This window comes from Triticum aestivum, chromosome 7B (genome assembly GCF_018294505.1).
Source record: "Triticum aestivum cultivar Chinese Spring chromosome 7B, IWGSC CS RefSeq v2.1, whole genome shotgun sequence".
In the NCBI taxonomy this organism is placed as follows: domain Eukaryota; kingdom Viridiplantae; phylum Streptophyta; class Magnoliopsida; order Poales; family Poaceae; genus Triticum; species Triticum aestivum.
The window spans coordinates 718272011-718278867 of NC_057813.1; positions in this window are offsets into that span (position 1 = coordinate 718272011).

Below are 6857 nucleotides of genomic sequence, written 5' to 3' on the forward strand. Positions count from 1 at the left end.
AGGAACCCGTGGTGTGGAGGGCTGGATGAACAGTAGACGATGGAGGGGTGGCCGTGGAGGGGTGGTTGAACAAGACCCCCGTGGTGTGGAGGGCTGGATGAACAGTAGACGGTGGAGGGTTGGATGAACAGTAGACGGTGGAGGGGTGGTTGAATAGTAGCCGGTGGAGTAGCGCGCTGTGGAGGCTAGATGAACAAGAGCCCGTGGAGGCTGGAGGAGGTCGACGGTAGCCCGTGGAGGCTGGAGGAGGTCGACGGTGGAGATGAACAGTATCCCGTGGAGTCCGGTTTTGTGGTACGCCACACCCCACCCATTGAACAGGACCCCCGTTTCGACCGTAGCGCTCCAACACAAGTCTGTTTCGTCCGTTTTGCGGTATGCCACACCCCTCCCGATCAACAGGACCCCCGTTTCGACCGTAGGAGGTCCGTTTCCTCCGTTTTGCGGTACGCCACACCCCTCCCGATCAACAGGACCCCGTTTCGGACGTAGGAGGTCCGTTTCCTCCGTTGTGCGGTAAGCCAGGCCTCGTTTCCATCGCCTGTTCCGTCCAAGCCGGTTGGCTCCCACGCGTTCCGTTGCCTCCCGATGAACATGGCGCATTCCGTTGCCTCCCCATGAACACGACGCATTCCGTTGCCTCCCCATGAACACGACGACGATGATGTTTCTCCGTTCCGACCCAGCCATGTATGTATGCGTGAGTAGGCGTTCGAGACCCTGCCGTATGTACGTACGTGGCCGTATTTTCTTTCTTGCACCCTCGCCGTTGTACGTACGTGTCATGCTACGTGCGCGCCTCTACATCCACCAGTATATATGTACGTACATGTTCGCGACCAGAATGACAATGCTACGTACGCTTCGACCAGGTGGGTCCCGACTGTCAGGCACTTCCTTGCCTGCGAAGATGTAGCTGGTGGGTCCTAGCAGTCAGGGGGGCAAATTGTTTTTTTTGCCCGGACACACTTCCTTGCGTGTGAAGATGTAGCTGGTGGGTCCCAGCAGTCAGGGGGGCAAATCATTTTTTTTGCCCGGACGCACTTCCTTGGGTGCGAAGGTGTCGCTGGTGGGTCCCAGCGGTCAGGGGGGCGAATCATTTTTGTTTTTTTGCCCGGACGCACTTCCTTGCGTGCAAAGATGTAGCTGGTGGGTCCCAGCAGTCAGGGGGAAACATTTTTTTTGCGAAGTATTGTGGCCCGTCCGGTGGGTCCCAGCTGAGGTGGAGGAATCATTATTTTCCGCGTAATAAGGAGGCACTTACTTGCTGCAGCCGTTGACCCAACTGTCAGCCTCTCCACGTACAGTCCATGTCCGATGGAAATCGTTCCTTGACCATGTTGAGCACGCCATGCCGAGAGCACAAGGGCGGTGGACGACGGCGAGGCCTAGGACGGGGACGACGGGGAGCCGGGGAAGACGCGGCAGTGGAAGCCCGCGCGGAGAGGAGTACGAGGGTTCACTGGTTTGGTTGCGGTGTGAGGCTGCCGTCGCCGCAGGGCCTGGCCAGCGGTGGGAATAGTAGGTGGCGGTGAGGCCTCCGCGGCAGCATAGCCGGCCACGGGAAGCAGGATCATGCAGCACGACCGGCGCTGCTTTGGGCGGCTGGAGCAAGAAGACCAGAGGTTGAAGAAGCACTACGGCCGTTGAATGGACATCGTACGGTCGATCACCGGAGCTAGAATTGTTCATATTGACTAAAGTTGACAAAGGCCCCCGTCCCAGTCAACTTAGTAGGCACACAAGTCAGCCTCCCACCATGGTGGGTCCCAGCTAGCAAGGGGAGTATTTATTTTTTTGTGCGTAATAAGGAGGCACTTCCGGTGGGTCCGAGCTGACAGCGCGGGGAACATTTTTTTCGCGAAATACGCTGGCCCGTCCGGTGGGCCCCAACAGTTAGGGGGGAAACGTTTTTTCGCGAAATAAGGTGGCCCGTTCGGTGGGTCCCTGCTATCAGGTGGAGGAATAATTATTTTAAGTGTAATAAGGAGGCACTTCCTTGCGGCCGCCTGGACCCAGCTGTCAGCCTCTCCACATACAGTACTCTTTCGATGGAAGTCAATCATTGACCACGTTGACCACGCCGCGCCGAGAGCACCAGGGCGATGGTCTGGACGACGGCGAGGCCAAGGAAGGGGACGGCGCGGGGCCAGGGAAGACGCCGCAGTGGTAGCCCGCGCGGAGAGGAGTACGAGGGTTCACTGGTTCGGCTGTGGCGTGAGGCTGCCGTCGCCGCAGAATAACAGAGGGTGTGTGTGAGTAGAGGGATACCCTGGGCCAGCGGTGCGAGTAGTAGGGGGGGGTGAGGCCTCCGCGGCATCACAGCCGGCCACGAGAGGCAGGAGCACGCGGCACGACCGGCGCTGCTTTGGGCGGCTGGAGCAAGAAGACCAAAGTTGGAAGAAGCACTATGGCCGTTGGATGGACATCGTACGGTCACTAGAGCTAGAATCGTTCATATTGACTAAGTTGACAAAGCCCTCCGTCCCCGTCAACTTAGTTGGCCCACAAGTCATCCTCCCACTATGGTGGGTCCCATCTAGCAGGGTGGGTATTCATTTTTTTGTCCGTATTAAGGAGGCACTTCCTTGCGTGCAAAGATATAGCTGGTGGGTCCGACATGTCAGCGGGGGGAACGTTTTTTTTCGCGAAATACAGAGGCCCTTCCGGTGGGTCCCAACTGTCAGGTGGAGGAATTATTATTTGGCGCGTACAATCCACGACCGATGGATGTCGTTCGTTGACCATGTTGACCAGGCCGCGCCGAGAGCACCATGGCGGTGGACAACGGCGAGGCCTCGAAAGGGAATGACACAGAGCCGGGGAAGACTCGACAATGGTTGCCCACGCGGTGGGGAGTACGAGGGTTTACTGGTCCGGCTGCCGTCGCCGGAAAATAACAGGAGGTGTGGGTGAGTAGAGGAATGGCCTGGCCAGCAATGAAGTAGGGTGGGGCGGTGCGGCCTGTGCGGCAGCACAGCCGGCCACGGGAGGAGGGAGCAGGCAGTCCCACCGGAGTTGGTTTGGGCGGCTGGAGCAAGAAGATCAGATATTGAAGAAGCAACACGGCCGTTGGATTAACATCCAATGGTCACTGCTGCTAGAATCGTTTGTGGACTAAGTTGACAAAGCCAAAGTACACGTCAACCTAGTAGACCCACAAGTTAGCCTCCAAATCTGTCCCAAACAACATTCAGCCCAAAATTTCTAGCCAGATTCAAATTAATTTTAAATCTAAATATACCTTAATTTAAATTCAATGAAATTTTACCCGCACAAAAACAATGAAATTTAAAATATCAAAATCCTATAGAAAACAGTATTTGAGAACTAATTGCGTGTTTGCTGTATTTTTTTTCATTTTACAACCCATTTATTATTACTTATAGCCCATTTCTTATTACTTATAGCCCATTTCTTATTACTTATAGCCCATTTTCTGGGAAAAATGCATCCCTCCTCGTCTTGAAAGATTTCCGGCCCAGCAGGGCATAGAAAAGCAAGTAGGCCTATGTTGGTTATTCTGCAAAAAACAAAATAGCTGGCTAGCCATTTTTCGGAAAGGAAAAAAACAAACTGGGCTGGTCATGTGCTAAACATATGAAATAAAAGCCTGAGCTAGATGGGCCACGGGTCCCGCACAACCCAGTTGATACCCTTCTCTATCCCGAAAAAACAAAATTACTGCACGCGCTGCTGGGTCCCTACTGTCATCCTCACCATGTATAGTCATCTCCTTATTCCTCTCAGTTGTTGACCATGTTGACAACACCGGAGGGCGGCGCCACGGCGAGCGAACCAAGCCGGAGGATGATGGTAAGGCCTCAGATGGGAAGGAATAGGAGCCGGGGAAGATCACAGCCAGCCGTGGGAGCCGGGAGCAGGCGGTCCCGCCGGCGCTGGTTTGGCTTTGGCGGCTCGAGGAAGAAGAGACTGAAGAAACGCGACAGACGTTGAATGTAAATCAAACGGTCAAGGTTGGCACAATCATTTTTTGACTAAGCGGACACCAAGTAGCATACTTTTTTATATATTGGAAGAAAATTGCAAGGAAAATGCGTTCGTCTGCCATCCTCCTCACAGGGAACGTTCGCCACATAAGTGACTAGCACCCTTGGTTTTCAACCGAGAGGTCTTGGGTTTGAGTCCGACGAACTCTCAATTTTGTCCTCCTTCCTTCCTCGCAAAAAAGGGAAAGAAAATCAAAGACTTGGGAAGGCGTACAGAACAAGCTAGTGTACCAGTAAAGAGATGTTGCCGAGTTTTAGAAAAAAGAAAGACGTGCTCCTGTAGCTAGTTCGTATCCAAACCTAGACTATGACTATATATGGTGCTATGCTACTCTGCAAGTAATTAAATTGACATATCCAATGTTCGCTTCTCCTCTTCTGTACTTACTCTGCCTAGCATCAGAAGCTCTGGCGGCAGCAACCATGTCTGCTGGCTACTCGTCCACCTGCTCTTCAGCAGGCAACAACCAGATATGCGCCAAGTCGCCACCCGTACCATCGCCTGTGGGTTTCATCACACCCCCGCCGGCACGCGCACCGCAGCCGATTGCTCAGCGCAACCCGCTGTCGTTGGTGTGGTGCCACTGCTGCAGATCACGCAGAGTCATCCGTCGCGTCTCAACCACAATCCGCAACCCTGGCCGAGTCTTCTACAAATGCCCGAATCATGGGGTAATAATATGTTTAAGTGTTGTTCTGCTGCTTTCAGTTGCTGATTTTTTTAATAGTTTGGTTGATGATCTTCCAATTTGATTCGTGCAGAAAAGGGAAGATTCGTGTGATTTGTATTTCTGGGAAGTTGTTGATGTGGGGGAATGCAACTACACAGATTATTTGGTTAGCCGAGGAATCCCAATACCAGCAGGTTGGGGTGTTGGACAAGTAACTGAAGGACCGACAGAAGAGGAAGATGCAGAGCAGAAGGTTAAAGATGCAGTTCCTCTGATCATGGCCAAGCAACAGCTGCTGAACGGCCTTGACAGCAATGAGGAGATTGAAAGAGCTTGTGAAGATAATTGGCAAAATCGATGTGCTCTGTAGGATGATTGTCTCTTTATTTGTAGTTTATGTAGCACTCGTGATGTATTCAATGGCTATGACATGAGCACTTTGCTGAAACTAGTAATGAATGAAACCTGTGTAGCAGGCTGGGCGTAGTGTTGTGAACATCTAATGATTTCTATTAACTGAAATCAGGGGGTATTCTCTTTTGCTCATATAAATAAATAAATAGCAGAGGCCCTACCGTGTCAGCTTTGTTCTCATTCGAAGACGTCGAGCAAATTGCAGTCCAACAGCAAATTATGTCATCAAATTCAAGTTTCACAGCCAAATATGAGTACAACTAAACAACAATGTCATCATGTTTTAGTTGTCATACAATCACCAAACACAAATCAGCATACATAACAAGTGATGTTCTCACAACAAAATACTAAACAACATGTTCATCAGGTTTCAGTTGTCATAGCAAACACAATTTCACATAGTAGATAAAAAACGTCTTCTGACAGGCAAATACGACAAAAGCAACGTAATCATCATCCACAGCAGCAGCGTCAACATCTTCACCATGTGTATCAGTCTGTATCATAATTCCCCACGGTGTCATCTTCTTCTTCGTCCTCAATGTCCTTGAACATTGGCTTCGTCTTGATCAACTCTTGTATGTCCACAGCACGACAGACAATCTCTTCGCCGGTGTCATTGACGTGATGGTTCTCAAAGATATTAGGAACATCTGTGTTATCTTGTACATCAGGAGCAGTGTAAGCATCATCTTGTTGTGCAACTTCATTAAATGAATTCCTCTGCTTAAACCTTTGCAATACTCTCCAGTCATCGCTACGTGCAAATGTGTCTTCCAAGAAAAATATTTGTGTTGCTTGAGTTGCCAAAATAAAAGGCTCCTTGGTCTGGTACGCCACCTTGACATTGATGGATTTGAAATAATCATCTGCTCTGGATTTTGCGATCCTGGAAAACAGGTTATACCAACGACAGCACAACAGAACCACACACTGATGATCCTCAAAACTGGAGATATACTGCAACTGAACAATGTCTGTTATGTTAGCATATATTTCAGTTGTCTCTTTGTCATACGTATCCATGCTCATGATGGCACTGTTTTGTGTCTTCCTGCCTTCGTCTCGTGCAAGGGTGTTGTAGCGCACATCTCCAACAACGCAAGATTCATAATGTCTTACCCGAGTATCAGGACCCATTGCTAGTGAGTAAAGGGCATCATCAACTGCCTGCCCATCCTCCCGCATCTTCTTAACCTATGGTTAGAAAATAGACAAGCTGATCATCTTATGTACTCAATATATTAAAAAAAACTGACAGTGCACTTCAAAAGCTTACATGGTTCTTGAACCATTTTGCAAATCCTGCCATAACCAGTTTGTCAATGTTTCTTGGATTTTACGGCAGTAACTCCTCTTTGTAGATGCTGCACAACATAGTGATCACGTCAAACATCTAAATATATAAGAATGTGCTGCAAGTTTAGTAGATTACGATGTATAAGCTGCAGTACTGCACTTACTTGATATAAGGTAGTATCTCAAGACAGTTATTCAACACATACCAAACCATTTTGTCCAAATCTTTAGGCTTGTCCTCTTGTCGACTCTTCCCTGTAACTCGAACAGAATAATCGAAAACATTGAGCTCGGGATTGTCTTCACCCACCTCTTTACTAAGCTGATCTTCTGTAGCAATGTAGGCCTCTACAATGGAACCCTCGGGTCTAGCTCTATTCCTAACATAGCCCTTGAAAGTGCCTAGCCGCCTTTCAATAGGGTACATCCAACCATACTGTACTGGACCTCTAAGTAGTGC